The sequence below is a fragment of the Dermacentor albipictus genome, chromosome 5 (assembly GCF_038994185.2).
Source record: "Dermacentor albipictus isolate Rhodes 1998 colony chromosome 5, USDA_Dalb.pri_finalv2, whole genome shotgun sequence".
Taxonomy (NCBI): Eukaryota; Metazoa; Arthropoda; class Arachnida; order Ixodida; family Ixodidae; genus Dermacentor; species Dermacentor albipictus.
The window spans coordinates 172,656,473-172,672,623 of record NC_091825.1 but is presented as its reverse complement, the minus strand read 5'-3'; the positions used below and the strand labels follow the sequence as shown (position 1 = coordinate 172,672,623).

Here is a 16,151-nt window from a genome sequence, read left to right as displayed (position 1 = left end):
CTGTCATAAGGCTGCATATTTGGAAGTATCAGCCTGAATTTGTCTGCTTTTACCCTTACTGCCTTTAAGTTGACCTGTTCCTTCTTGACCAATTTTACTCGTTCTCTCTTCAGATTGAAGTGAATCCTAGCCCTCACTAACCTATGATCACTACGCCTTACCCTACCTATCACTTCTACATCCTGCACAATGCTGGGATCAACAGAAAGTATGAAATCAATTTCATTTCTTGTTTCACCATTAGGGCTTTTTCAGGTGCACTTTCTGTTGCTACACTTCCTAAAAAAGGTGTCCATTATTCGATGCTTATTCATTTATGCGAGTTCAGCCAGCATCTCTCCTCTTGCGTTCCTAGAATCGACGCTGTAGTTGCCAATTGCTTATTCACCGGCCTGCTTTTTCCCCACTTCGCCAATTACTGCAGCATACTGAGTTTGCATTTTTCTCCTCGTTAATTCAACATGTTCATAAAACTGATCTACTTTATCATCATCGTGACTGGATGTTGGAGCGTAGGCTTGGACTACATTTAATCTATACCTCTTATTAAGTTTGGTTACGACTGCAGCTACCCTCTCATTAATGCTGTAGAATTCGTCAATGTTGCCCGCTATGTTTTTATGGATTAGGAATCCTACCCCGTATTGTTTCTTATCTGGGAGACCTCTATAGCAGGACACATGGCCGTTATTCAGAAATGTATAAGCCTCGCCGGTTCTTCTATTCTCGTTAAGGCCAATGATATACGAAACAATGTATGATATTTCCTCACAGAGTCCTGCTAAGCTAGCCTCACTCGACAGAGTTCGCCTGTTGAAGGTTGACAGGGCCAGTTTCTATTGGCGGCCTGTCCGGACCCAGAGATTCTTAGCACCCTGTGCTGCATTACAGGTCTGACCACCGCCTTGGTCAGGTGCTCCGCAGCTGCTGGGGATTGACGGCCATGGGTTAATTGTAGGAATCATTTGGGAGCTAGTGGCGGAATATGGCACCAGGGAGGCCAGTTCCTGTTCTGGTGAGGGAGTGTATTCGTTGAAGCTTAGCGGGCCTTCCTAATTTGGTTGTATCTCGATTAATATAGCCGCACTCGCTCTCGAAATCTTTCGCCGATGTCAGGCGTCACTCCAAGCCTGGAGGTGTAGTGCACTTGATGAGGGGAAATTCAAGCTCACCACCGTCAGATTAAAAAAAAAACTTATAGAAGGATTCGAACTTCCGACTACGGCAACCAATCATTCGACATAGCACACCAATAAATAAAAAAAAAATTCGACATAGCTCAGTCAGATAATCTCGTAGGTGGCGAGGCTGCATTATCGCCGACAAATACACCCCAGAGTGTCCTACGTGCCGAAAAACTTCTTTGATTTATCCGCGATAGATGTGTTTTGCTGATCGCGACGTGTAACTGAATACACCACGACTTCTAAACGTTACTGGCCTTGTAGTTCCGGAATCTCACGTGCGTAGGCGGCCGTGAACTCGTCTAGGCGAACTATACAGGCATACCGACAACCTTTTACAGTTGGGAATACATTTTCGTCATCTACAGGAGTACAAACGGAAACCCGCGATAACGAATATAAGTGCAAATGTAGAAGAAGTAAATGAACGCCAACTACGAACTTTTGTTTTTTACTTGATGAAAATCTGTATGTGAACTTTGCAACAGTTGTCGGTACGTTATTATTTTTCTTATTCTTTGCGTGGTACTGCAAACCTTCTTATCAATAATTCTCTTCCTTTTCCGCTGCGATCTTCTTTCTTTTGGGGGAGGGAGGGGCTCTCACTACAAAGTCACCGCGAGAAATGTCGGTAGAGTCAGTTGAATGTAATGTAGTATATCTCAAATCCCTGAAAAACTGCTTGAATTATCCGCGGTATACGGGTTTCGCTGATTGCGGCAGGTGGCATGGTGTAGTATTTCTCAATGGTTCTAACATCGTGGCTTCAGTCTCCCGTACGCATGTGGCCATGAAAGCGGCTAGATACACGATATATTTTCGGCGAAATTGAACAGCACTTAAAAATTTCATACTTCCTAAAATAAGAAATTGTCGTATGGTTTGAGCAAATATATACTTATGCGAAAATTATTGCTATTAGTTTTATATGGCCCATACTGCCTTAGTTTCCTTTTAACCAGATTATGAGCAGTGCAAGTGTTCACTACACCTAAGAAAATTGGCACCACTCCTTAAATTGCATGGTACTATTTCAAGCGACAGTACAAGTTTGCTTTAGGATTGTTAGCCTATGCAAATGATTTTCACACTTCTTGACATCACGAACTCCTGGGTAGGATCTCTAGTCACAATAGGCCCCCTTTCATCTGTTTTTCACAAAATCATTCAGATAAAGACATTAACCTGAGTTTGCAATTATTAATGCATCCTGTTTCATAATGATGCATTTATGGTCACTGGCCCAAGTCAAGCCAAAAGAGTTCCTGTTCTGGCAGATTAAGATCATGGTCTTGCTTGAGAAAGAGCTTACTGTTGGCTCGTCGTATGGTGCAAGTCACTCTCATCAGGGTTGGGTGAATTGCCACAGTGTTGAAGTTCATTCCTTTGCACAGAATGGCGGTTGCAGGTTTAGTGGGCTTGTAGGAAGACAACCTCGAGGTAACTTTGTGGTTTCAATGGGCTCTTTCGGTTTTAATACTTCAAGTTTTATTGAGACTGTCTGCACAGGTGGTCGGTTAGTATCGCCGTGAAGTTGACATCTAGCTGTATGTTACAGAAAACACAAATATTGATCTGCTCTAATTTGCTCCTTGCGAAGAATGCTTGAGTTTCCAAGCCCTTGATTTTGGTCAGCACTGAGCTCTTGCTGGCAGTTTTGGAAACGTGCATGTGAACAAACGTTTCTGGGTTCAACTTTTCGCGACTTCTGGCACCACCTTGCAATACGATCAAAATATTCCAGGAGAGAAACGCCGTCACCTGCGTTCCTAACCTGCCGATATAAAACACAGTCGTCGGCAAACAAACATATGCGCGACGAAATACCCACAGAAATATCATTACTGAAAATAAGGAATAAGAGCGGCCCAAGGACGGAGCCTTGTGGCACGCCTGATATAACATCAACATAGGATGAACACCTCCCACTTAAAAGCACGTATTGAAGCCTGTCGAACAAGTAATTGGTTATCCAATTTAGTACATTCTGGTTCAGATTTGGAATGTGCAGTTTGGCGAGGAGAAGGGAGTGCGACATGGTGTCGAAAGCCTATCGAAAATCTAAAAACACACAATCTGTTTGCCCACCCTCAGCAACGTTGGAAGCCAGCTCGTGAAATAACTCTAAAAGTTGCGTGGTACAAGAACAGCCTTTGCGAAAATCGTGCTGCTCATTTATCAGCACATCATTGACATAATTATCTTCAAGGTGGGTCAATATGTGCTTAAACATGATGTGTCCAAAAATTTTACTTGATATTGATGTTATTGAAATGGGCAGGTAATTTGTTGCATCCTTAATTGAGACATCTCTGTGAACTGGAACAACATGGGGAATTTTCTAATCATCGGGCAAAGTGCCCGTTAAAAGAAACTTTGAGAAATTTATGTAAACGAAAATCGGCGCAGCACATCACTTCAGTATAGTGCACTAGGACCATCGCGACCAACTGATTTGAATTGGCTTCTCTAGAAGAGAACCGGTGGCATACAATGTTAGACGCGGTTGGGAAGGAACGTCATGCTTGGGAAAAAACACGCACTGGAAAGGCTTATTTAAAAATGTGGCTTTATTTTCCTCAGAGCAGCATTTATTTGGGCTGCATGGCGCATACTTCAATTAGGAAGCAACAGCGCCAACTAAGACGACCACGACAGCGAGAACGCTTGTCCTGTGTCGTTCTCCCACTCGTGGTTGCCTTAGTTGGCGCTGTTCCTTCCCAATTCAAATTAGCTTCCTCGTCGACTATAACCGTATAACTAAAGTTTAGTTCACTGACTGCAACATGATCAGATCCACACTCCTTGATGTAATGCCAGAACGACTTGGTATTAATTTTCATTCTATTACTCAGCCCTTCGAAATATCTTTGTTTGCTTTTTCCACAGTTGATTTATACTGCTCCGTTAATGCTTGTAATTCTTTCGCGTGCTCACTGCTTCCAGTTATGTTTAATTTATGGAAAACCCGTCGCCTTTTCTTGGATTTCTCTCAAAATACCTGACGTCATCCATGGCTTCTTCCATGTATTAATCTTGCCTGCTTGTATCGCAGGTATATACTTATCCACAAAGGCTAAAACCTTATCCCTAAACTTAAACCATACGTCGTTTAGACTATCATTTTCAGCAAGGCACTCAAACACGGGCAAATAATCTTCTAGCTTTTGAGCTATGCTTGAGTAGTCACCCTTGCTGAATAGAAAAACCTTTCTTGTTGCGCAGTTTAAGGTTCGTCTGCTCTCTTTTTTAATGTCTGCAACAACTGCCATGAGGTCACTGATACCTGGAAAACCACTGACATTCACCAAATTGTGGGAATGTGAGAACACGAGGTCTAGAAGGTTATTATTTCTAGTTGGTCAAGTAACAAACTGAATAAGACCAAAATTGCCAATTATATCTTTCATTTCTATGTTTACATGGCATCCAGTGCTGCTTACACATGCTCCATCACGCCATTCTAAGTCTGGCAAGTTAAAATCACCAGAAAGAATGAAAGGTCGGCTTGAAACTTCCGAGATAATTTCATTCAGCGATTGAAGTGTATTGTAGTCCGAGTACGGTGGTCGGTAAAATGCACCTACGGCGAACGAAGAATTATCATCTGGGGTAACTGTACACCAAACTGATTCGACATCACACGGGATGTCTAAGGCGGCAGATTTCAGGGAACTTCTCACAAGTAAGAATACATCGCCCCCATAGCTCTGCCTATCTCTACGATACGCGACAAATTCACTCGGGAACACCTCACGAAGGCTGACATCACGGTTTAGAACGACAGAAACCTGAGCTAGTTGGTAAGGATTCATTATGCAAGAAAGAAGTGAGGCGTGCAGACAGGACACAAGAGTAGAGAATAAAAGGAAAATCAGACATCCACCCATTCGTAGCAATTGCTACAAAGGAAACCCATACGGGTTCCTCGAAAGAAAAGCATCAATACTTCTCTCCACCTTGCGGGTTTCCGCCGAACTACTACGTCAAGAGTAGAGAAGTGGACAACACGGCGTTCGTGTTGAAGCAATAAGTGTGGAGATTAAAGGAAGGCCAAAAAATTGGCTGAAGGCTTAGCTTGGTTAAGCCTGGAAGATTGCGAAAGCAATACCCTTGGCTGCGCCTTGGTCCGGCTGATGGTGTGGACATGGTTGCCCTTTGTTAAACTTATGGCTATACATCATCCGACATAGCGCAAGGCAGCGCGCCGACCACTGCGAGGAGCCGAGCTGTAGCCCCACATATCCTCCTAGCGTGACGTCACACCAGCGAGCGCCCTCTCTCGGTAGCGCCGCAGCAGCGGCGCGCAAGGCTTCGCCTCCACCATCGATGCCGCGAGCTGGGGCCCCGTCAACTGCAGCCAACCAAGTGGCACGCATGATAACGCGGGTCTCGCGGAAAAGACACGTCATGAAGGAAGGACCTTATTAAAGTTTTGCTTCCATCCATCCATGAAGGAAGCAGACACACTCAAACTGGTAAGAAGCCTGGTGGCCAGTAGAGTGACGTACAGCCTCCCGTACTACCACTGTACGAAGCACGAAATGCAACAAGCGGACGCAATCCTGAGGAAAGCCCTCAAGACGGCGCTCCACCTACCGCACTCCACATCGACCGACAAACTTCTGGCCCTGGGGCTACACAACAGTCTCGAGGAGCTCCAAGAAGCGCAGATAATCGCGCAAATGCAAAGACTAAAGCTATCGGCAACGGGCAGAAGACTCCTGAGCAGATACGGCGGTGAAGCTACCATAAAGGAGACACAAAACATGGAGACGATACCGGACGAATACAGCAACACCATCAAAGTAGCACCGATACCCAGCAATATGGACCCGAACCTACACATGGCACGAGGACAAGAGCAGAGTATGTACAAAGAACACTGGCAACTAGACACGACAGTGTGCGTAGACGCCGCTACCTACACTGAGGACAGAAACCACAAGAAAAGAAAAGTCGCAACGGTGATCAACTCGGACCTAAAAGAAATCACCAGCGCATCAATTCGGAACTGTACGGTAGTTGAGGCCGAAGAGGCAGCCGTGGCTCTAGCGGCAGCGGAGGGCTACCGATCCAACAGGTCCTTAACCATACTCACAGACTCACAAGCAGCATGCCGCAACTACCTAAACGTATGAATCAGCCTCAGCGCGCTCCGCAATTCTCTGCTCAAGTGGCAGAACCGTCAACAACCAGGCCAAACACGCGATAGTTTGGGTGCCGGGACATAGCGACATTACGGAAAATGAGGAGGCGGATAGGACAACTCGAGGGCACGCAACAAACCGAGCATCCAACAATCCCGACCAAGCTGAGGAACCCGAGCCGGTAGCCCAAAGCTATTCAGAGATACTAAACTACTACAGAGGCATCAGACGAAAACACCCGCCCCTCACAAACAACTAAATAGAGAAGACGCCGTAGCATGGCGACAGCTACAAACGGGAACATTCCCGTGCCTAAACAAGCTAAGCAAAATCTACCCCACGCAGTACGAGAGCAAGTGCCCATGGTGTGGAGACAAACCAACCCTATACCATACCACATGGGCTTGCCAGAAAACAGATGGGCTAGCCATAATAAAAAACCCGAGTGCGGAACAGTAGGAGAGGATGCTATCCAGCGACATCCTGAAAGTCTAACAAGGACTAGTAAGGTGAGCACGCCGGGCAGCTACCCTCAGTGGAGCCCTGGACTAGGGGAACCGACCCTGGAGAGAAGATGGAAACTCCATGTGAAGCCGCAAAAATCACTGCAAAATAGAGCAAATAAACGTTTTTCATAATCATCATCATCTCGGTCTGGCGTGACGTCACTCCAGCGAGCGCCCTCTCTCGGTAGCGCTGCAGCAGCGGCGCGCAAGGCTTCGCCTCCACCATCGATGCCGCGAGCTGGGGCCCCGTCTCTCGGTCTGGCGTGACGTCACACCAGCGAGCGCCCTCTCTCGGTAGCACCGCAGCAGCGGCGCGCAAGGCTTCGCCTTCGCCATCGCTGCTGCGAGCTGGGGCCCCGTCTCTCGGTCTCGCGTGATGTCACACCAGCGAGCGCCCTCTCTCGGTAGTGCCGCAGCAGCGGCGCGCGAGGCTTCGCCTCCACCATCGATGCCTCGAGCTGGGGCCCCGTCTCTCGGTCTGGCGTGACGTCACATGGTCACGTGACGCGCAGCTGTGTAAGGAGGCGTCACGACCACCGATGGGCCGAAAGTGCGAGCAGTATTGCTTTCGCAATAAAGAAAAAACTCCACTTTGCAGCAAAACTACAGCAGTGTCTGCGCAATGCGTGGCAATTGCCTGCTAATGCGATGTTGTCCGGCGGGCCACTGTCGCTCACCTTTCGAGCGTGCATTCGAACGTCGAGTCTCATCTAAGCGCAAACTTTAACCCGAGGAAGCCCAACTGTCCCGGCGATTACGCTGACCAGTTTCCCCAATGTTGCGAAGACAGTGAGGCCGATGGGTCAGCCGATGGGGGCGCGCGCCACTGCGAAGGCGCATCACCGCCGGGCCTGACGCCCGCTGCCGGGACCGAGCCCGGCCAGCAGCAAAGCCTGCTGGCCCTGCCTGAGTGCGGGGCGAGGCTTATGGGCGAGCCCTTGCAGTGCTCTATGCCCAACTTCTACAACGCCCGTGTTAAAGGTGAAAAACCTGCATTGATGTAGAGCGAAACGGCGCGATAAATTCTTGCTACCTATCACAGTGCATGATTTAAGGCTGCAAAGCATTTGATTACGCCTTTTTTTGGAGGGGGAGGTTGCGGCAAAAGTAAGTTTTAAAAAGCAGTTATGTCTCGTATAGCTCAATTTTTTTTTTCTCCGTTGACATATATTTGCTTCGTTCGCTGAAATGTGCTGGATATCATTGCAGGCTTGGAAAATGGCCCTTTCGAAAACGATGTATCCATTACAATAGCAATGTGCCTCGTCGCCATAAGTACCGGGCGCTTTCCTAGGCTAAGCAAGCAGAGACGCCACAAACAAGCACTGCAGAGATAACGAGAACACAGAGATGAAGTAGGCCAACGAAATACAGGCAGGTATAGCACAACCGGATATTTACACGGACTGCTAGATCTGTTCGCAGAAAGCTGTGCAGCTGCATACCGGATGCTTGGGTTTTCTTGACGGCTACGCAGCTTCTTTCCATCGACTGTTGCAGAGGGTGTAGCTATTGCTGCTGTATTGCAGAAACTGAAGAATCCAGAGCTTGGTCATTCTCGTCGACTGAAATTGCGCACAAAAAATTTAGGAGAGAGAAAAATGTACCTTTGAAAGACATCGAAAACAAGGAATTTACGACCTGCACATATTTGACTTTCGGGAACGGCGAAATCAATTGCATCGCAAGTGCAGCGCTATCAAGCACCATGAAAGTACCCAAAATTTACCAACCTTATTCTCTCTTTTTCAGAAAATCTGGATGCCATCGCATGAGCCCTTCGTCATCAGTTGTCTAACCCACGTCTAGGCCACACTACACCATTACAAATCTTTACAGCTATGCAAATTTTAATAAGAAGGTGATATCGTAGCGAGCGTGGCATTACTTAAAGTCCCTCTGGGCGAGTTGTGCATACCTTGCCTTAATAACGTGAGTTTCAGTGCACTAAACGGAAATTTCGCTAATGAGCAACTTTATTTTTAGCACCTGGGAAGTATAACGTATATTTATAAGGCAAATTTGGAGGTACTCACACGTTAATGAATCCTTACTTTCTTTATGTTTTAAATATTGCACTTGATTTGAACTATGAATAATCGAATTTTAATACTCAATGCAGCATATTAACACCGAGCGTGCCCCGCTGCTACGCAAGATGGAAATGCCCGCGACAAAATGTGTGACGAAGTCGGAATACTGCACGGATACGGCAGTAGATCCCGGCTACACTAGCCGTGGGGCAGGCCATGGCGTTCAGATTCACTCGACTACGCTTTATCGTCATTGCCGTCAACTGATTTCCGGCGACCTTTTCTGGTGCTCCTGGCGAGCTCGGTTTCAGTGGTGGAGCTGGTGGAGGCTTCGCTGGTGCAATGTTTCAACGCAGCGTCGATCTACTCCACCAAGTGCCGGCAAGGCCGATGTGGTCAAGGGACAAAGGCATCGAGAGTCGTCACAAATCGACTGCGGGATCGTAACGCCCATCAGAGCCGAGCTCCGCGCACCCAGTCGCGAGCAGGCGATCAAGCGGCCGCAGCCGTGAGGATGGCGGCTGCGATAACCCCGAGCGAGCCGGGGCAGGCCCGGGCACGAACCGCGCGCGACGGTTCGGCCGGCCGCTGCGCGCCCCTGACCTGCAAGCTTGCACGCTGCGTCCCGAGCAGGCACCTCGGCCGGCACGAAAACTCGGAGGAGGGCCGGCGTGCGATCCCCTGCAACGAGATAAAAGCGGGGAGGGGACCATACTGGCGGCAGCCCTCCGAGGCCGGGCGCCGCGTCATTCCAGCGCCTTCGTGGGCCGCGCCGCCGTTCCGTAAACTGGAAAAACTGGTCGCGGTCGGCGCCGCCGGTGGAGCAGCCGCTCGGACAAAGAGTGGCCGCCCCTTCGACGCCCGATGTTATCGGCGTGGTTCCCGGAACGCAGGCGCGCAGCTGGACGACGACGCTTCCGCCGGACCTTCGTCGGTGAAAGCAGGCACGCCAAGAAACAGTGAAACCATGGCGAGTGACAAGGGATGCGCGCCCACGTCACTGTGCACACCGATTCGCGAGGTCAGCACTGAATGCGCTTTGATAACGCTCCCTGAAGCCGTGGCCCCCATCGACTGCTGACTTTGTGTGGGAGAGCTTGTGCGAAGGAGTCCCTGCGCTTATCGTGTGAATTCTCGACTGACGTATTGTTGTGAAGCGATTGTTTTTTTCGCCATTGGATGGATAACAATTGAAACTGGAGACGCGAACAGCGATCGACGGTGGGAGGAACGACAACGGTACCGCTCAGTGATTGCATTCCCTGTAACACGGTAAGGGCCGTCTCGTGTCTAATCTGCGAGATTTCGAAGAAGTTTTTTTTTCCTTGGTTCTTTTGTGGAATTAGCTTTCGAGTGTGAACAAAACATTTTAGTGTTGTGGTTCTTGGTCTTCTTTCAAGACGCTCATCGTTTTGAAACACCCTTCCTTATGAAGTGTGCTTTCTTGGTAGTGCTGCTTGACATAAAAAGTGATTTCTTTTGGGTGCGCCAACTGGCCCTTCATTTGACTTTCTCTCCGCTTCAGTAAGTGGTCTCTACGTTTCACATTGTGTAGCTTGTGTCAAAATGATGGTGGTGGTGAACTCTTTATTTCGCCCAAAAAGAGGGGACCAGTCCGAGCCACTCTGGGACACGTCTGCTGCTCCCCGCAGAGTCGTGCTTCGATGGCCCTACGGGATGCTCTCGTAAACAGCAGCCTTATTAGTTTTATTTGATCCGCAGATGTCTTATGAAGTGTACGCAAACTGAGTGTTTGAGGCCAACGCTACTTCAAAAATTACGTTCGTGTGTTACGCGTAGCGGTTTATTTGACCCGGGTACACTAAGTTTTACTTGACGTGGGTACATATGGGTCCCTCCTGCGGCCCTGTTTCTTTCTCTCTCTCTTTCTCACTTACGTTAATTTTTCTTTACTTGGAATGTTCTTTTTTCGTGCATATGTGTTATTATTTATAGGGAAATGGCTCTCCACTGTGCACAGCAGACGCTGGCGCTAATTGAGCCAACCTTCCCATCTGTGTACACTTATTAAACAACAACCAATACTCCCATCTTTCAAAACCAGCATCCCAGTCGTAATGGCTTGTGTAAGAAAGAAAAGTCTACCTTTTCTTTTTGTCTTTTGAATGACCCTCAAGACGTGCCAAGTTTAGCCATAGTAGTATTACAATTGTAATATAAATAATGCATCGTTTTTCATAAGAAGGATTGATGGCGTAGGATGTAAGGAAAAGCTGATTTTCATAGTGGCTGCTTGTCAAGAACTTAAACTAATAGCGCAAACACCTCAGACGAGCCACAAAAGGAAGCTACGACACACACTGGCGCTGACTAACAACTTATTTCTTCGTCGTCGATGCATATATACACCTTAGGCCACACAGCCACGCAGGCGCACAGATTTCATTACTGAGATCTGCCAAATTATCTCATACCCAAACGTAGAAATTCAAATTCAGATGGGTGCAGAGACAAAGATGCGCCACTGATACAATTATCACCTTGTCTTTTTATGTGGTAGGCCCCTAAGGCAAGCCGCGCATGCTCATTCTTGCTTTTGCCAAGAATCGACGTCCGATCAAGTCGCGCCTCACAATTGCTGCAAGAGTTTATATGCGCAACAAGGTGCGCTCCTCTATCTACGTTTTTGTTTACTTTTTGCGCATGTTCCCTGAGTCGCTCATTGACGCGACGCCCTGTCTGGCCAACGTATGTATACGTCTTACCACACGAGAGTGGAATGGCATAAACCACGCCGACAGCGCACGACATGTATGAGGCACCATGCCGAATTTGGCATTCTCCTCTGCTCTCTCCGCAGGTGCGGGAACAGAGCTTTGAAAGCTTGTTAGGCGCAGAGAACACCAAAGAAACACAATGCCTACAAGCAACTTTCTTGAGTTGATGGGTGACCTTATGTACATAAGGGACCGCCGCAGGCCTTTGCGTTTCACGTTCGGCGGCCGGCCTTTTTGTGGTTTTTCTTCTCTGAATCAGAGTTTCAGCCAGGGCAGTCAAAAGCGACGTAGGGAACCCAGCTGCCAGAAGTCGGCTGATCTGATTATCAAAACTTTCTTGCATCTTGTGCACACACGAATTCTTAAGAGCCAATTCCATACATGACGACACAATGCCTCTTTTCACTATTTTCGAGTGCGCAGGCTTAAAGGACAGAAGTTCCTTCCTCGCACGGAGTTGATACGCCCAACACACATGGCGTTCACTGAACTCAAGCTTCAGTTCCAAGAACTACAGTACACTGTTTTGTGGACACTCTTGAGTAAACACAACACCTTGTCCATGTACCTTAAAATAATCTAAAACCTTATTGATCGTATCCTGGTAGGACGAGTCAAGCTATAAGAATACAAAAAAATCATCGACATATCTAAACACTTTTAGAACTTTCCGCTCAATAAAAGCATGGTCTAAAGAATGGTCCTCACTAGACAAAAGCATATCGACAAGAACGGGAGCAACACATGACCCAATACAAACACCATTCCGTTGTAAGTACGGTTGGTCATCAAAAACAATAAGAGTAACTCGAAGATAATATTTTAAAGACTTAAAAAATTGCCCACTGAAAGTCCGGCATGATTCTGGAACGAGATCGCACCACTATGCTCAACACATTCATGTACCGAAAATAGGAGTTCACGCTGTGGAACTGAATAAAATAAATCTTCAACATCATAAGAAAAACCAGAAAGACTTTGCGGGTTCTCCCTACGCAAAGGACTTGTGCCGACAGATGTGAGTGCCTTGTACAGACCTGTGTCTGCTTTGTGGGGCCACATGTCAAGAGACTGCGTAAACTTTTACGCTCGGAACTGTGGCGGCAAATCCGACTTTTCAAGGACTGGTTTTGGTCTGTTTGCCATGTTGCTGACCCCGAGTGGATAGCTCTTAAGAAGTACCGATCTCATATTCGCCTTGCGGCTCTGCTCCCGGAAGCAAGGTGGAATTGCACGTTAAAGATTTTGTGTAGATCTGGTGAAAAAATTACCCTAGAGGAAACAATAAGTGTTAAGGTACATGGTAAGGCTGTTCTGCCTGATGATGTTAACCGTTTGCGAGTGAAAGCCCCTAAGTTCTGTGTTCCTTCTAGTGTCCTTGCTCATGAACTCATAGCTAATAATATAAATGTTGCTTCCAAGGCGAATCAAGAAGTCCGTCATCGCTGCCTTCTTGAAGGTTTCGAGCGTTTGGATAAGGTAGTGCTTATAAGACCTTCACGTTGTTCCGATGTCAGTGTTCGAAGAACATTGTTTTTCCTAAAAGATAACGACCTCTGCCTTTTGGAAGCAGATAAAGAAGGTGGGTTTGGTGTCGTCGAGAAGGGCATCTTTAACGAGAAAGCGTTGCAGGCTGTGCTAAAAACTTTGTTCATATTAAGAAAAGCGCAGTTAGGGTAAAACAAAGTTTATTGACTTTTGTAAAAAAATTCGAACTGATGCCGCTTGCAAGAAGCATAGAGAGCAGTAGGGGCAGGTGCCTATCGGTATTTTTGAAGGCTAAGACCCACAAGCCAGATTTCCCATTCAGAACCATTATTAGTGAATCTGGTTGTTGGCAGAAGAATGTGAGCCAATTCCTGCAAAAGAATTTAAAATTACTAACAGTGAACGACCCTTTCCGAACAAAGAACTCGAATGGCGTAATGCAGTTCTTGCTTGGGAATAAGAATGTGGGTTTGGGTTTCCTGTTGATATTGAAGATTTATTTTATTCAGTTGCACAGCGTGAACTCCTGTCTTCGGTACATGAATGTATTGAGCATAGTAGTACGATCTCGTTCCAGAATCATGCCGGACTTTCCGTTGGAAATTTTTAAAGTCTTTTGGAATATTATCTTTGAGTTAATTTTATTGCTTTTGATGACCAACCGTATCTACGACGGAATGGTGTTTGTATTGGGTCATGTGTTACTCCCGTTCTTGTCGATATTCTTTTGTCTCGTGTGGACCATTCTTTAGACCATGCTTTTACTGAGCGGAAAGTTTTAAACGTTTTCAGATATGTCGATGATTTTTTTTGTAATCTTATCGCTTGACTCGTCCTACCAGGATACGATCAATAAGGTTTTAGATTATATTAAGGTACATGCACAAGGTGTTGTGTTTACTCACGAGAGTGCACAAAACAGTGTACTGTAGTTCTTGGAACTGAAGCTGGAGTTCAGTGAACGCCACGTGTGTTGGGCATATCAACCCCGTGCGAAAAAGGAACTTCTGTCCTTTAAGTCTGCGCACTCGAAAATAGTGAAAAGAGGCATTGTGTCGTCATGTGTGGAATTAGCTCTTAAGAGTTCGTGTGTGCACAAGATGCAAGAAAGTTTTGATAATCAGATCAGCCGACTCCTGGCAGCTGGGTTCCCTATGTCGCTTTTGACTGCCGTGGCTGAAACTGATTCAGAGAAGAAAAATGACACAAAGGCGGGCCGCCGAACGTGAAACGCGAAGGCCTGCGGTTGTCCCTTATGTACATAAGGTCACCCATCAACTCAAGAAAGTTGCTTGCAGGCATTGCGTTTCTGTGGCGTTTTCTGCGCCTAAGCTTTCAAAGCTATGTTCCCGCACCTGCGGCGAGAGCAGAGGAGAATGCCAAATTCGGCATGGTGCCTCATACGTGTCGTGCGCTGTCGGCGTGGTTTATGCCATTCCACTCTCGTGTGGTAAGACGTATACATACGTTGGCCAGACAGGGCGTCGCGTCAATGTGCGACTGAGGGAACATGCGCAAAAAGTAAACAAAATTGTAGATAAAGTAGCGCACCTTGTTGCGCATATAAACTGTTGCAGCAATTGTGAGGCGCGACTTGATCGGACGTTGATTCTTGGCAAAAGCAAGAATGAGCCTGCGCGGCTTGCCTTAGGGGCCTACCACATAAAAAGACAAGGTGATAATTGTATCAGTGGCACATCTTCGTCTCTGCACCCATCTGAATTTGAATTTCTACGTTTGGGTATGAGATAATTTGGCAGATCTCAGTAATGAAATCTGTGCGCCTGCGCGGTTGTGTGGCCTAAGGTTTATATAAGCATCGACGACGAAGAAATAAAGAAGTTAGTAAGCGCCAGTGTGTGTCGCATCTTCCTATTGTGGTTCGTCTGAGGTGTTTGCGCTGTAAGTTTAAGTTCAGAATTATGTACCAACTAGGCCCAAATGAAGTTTTACTGCTTGACAAGAGCACACAAATGTCTTTGTGCAAAGCAGTTAACAGCAATAATTACCGCGAAAGATACCATAGAAGTAAACAGGAAGAATTTCAACAGAATTCAAGCACCACGCCCTTTCCCTACTGAGATCGAGTCTCGCAGGGTCGTCGCTGAAAGTTTCTACAGCTCTTACCGAGGACGAGCTGGGCCCGTCAGGACATAACCTGTAAACACAAGTTCGGCTTCACTACGTGTACATTGTCAATGTCGCACAAAGGTGATACCACAGAGCGGCACGTATTTGTTTCAGCAGCCAGCTTTCCAAATGGCCTTGTCGTCTTGTCGGGGCGCCTATTGGCGAGAACTCACAATCTCGCATTTAAAGCGGTGCGACTCCTCAGGATAGGATAAATAAAATTTATTTAAAAAATAAGCGGAATAATCACTAATGGTCGGGCCCCTGGTCCAGGGCTCCGCTAGCTCTTGCCATCTTTTCAGCTCTCGGGATCAGCTAGGGCTGGTCGTCGAGGGCCGAGCTGTACAGCAGCGCCTCCCATTGCTTCCTCGTGTGTCGTGGTACTCTATGTTGTGTAGCGTGCACTCCCACGTAATGTGGTATAGAGTTGGCGTGGCCGCACCACAGGCATTCGTCCCTGTAGGCTGTGGGGTCTCATCATCATCAGCCTGGTTACGCCCACTGCAGGGCAAAGGCCTCTCCCATATTTCTCCAACAACCCCGGTCATGTACTAATTGTGGCCATGCTGTCCCTGCAAACTTCTTAATCTCATCCGCCCATCTAACTTTCTGCTGCCCCCTGCTACGCTTCCCTTCCCTTGGGATCCAGTTAACCCTTAATGACCATCGGTTATCTTCCCTCCTCATTACATGTCCTGCCCATGCCCATTTCTTTTTCTTGATTTCAACTAAGATGTCATTACCTCGCGTTTGTTCCCTCACCCAATCTGCTCTTTTCTTATCCCTTAACGTTACACCTATCATTCTTCTTTCCATAGCTCGTTGCGTCGTCCTCAGTTTGAGTAGAACCCTTTTCGTAAGCCTCCAGGTTTCTGCCCCGTAGGTGAGTACTGGTAAGACACAGCTATTATACACTTTTCTC

General features: G+C 47.1%; 1 protein-coding gene across 4 annotated transcripts in view; it reads left to right on the top strand.

The window, feature by feature from the left end:
• Positions 1 to 9,481: 9,481 nt before the first annotated feature.
• Positions 9,482 to 16,151, top strand: part of LOC135916678 (toll-like receptor Tollo) — an 85,760-nt gene continuing 79,090 nt past the window's right edge. For all 4 annotated transcript variants that reach the window (XM_065450117.2, XM_065450119.2, XM_065450120.2 and 1 more), the window contains exon 1: positions 9,482 to 10,145. The gene's annotated coding sequence lies outside the window, so the exon portion shown is untranslated. The remainder of the gene's footprint in view (positions 10,146 to 16,151) is intronic.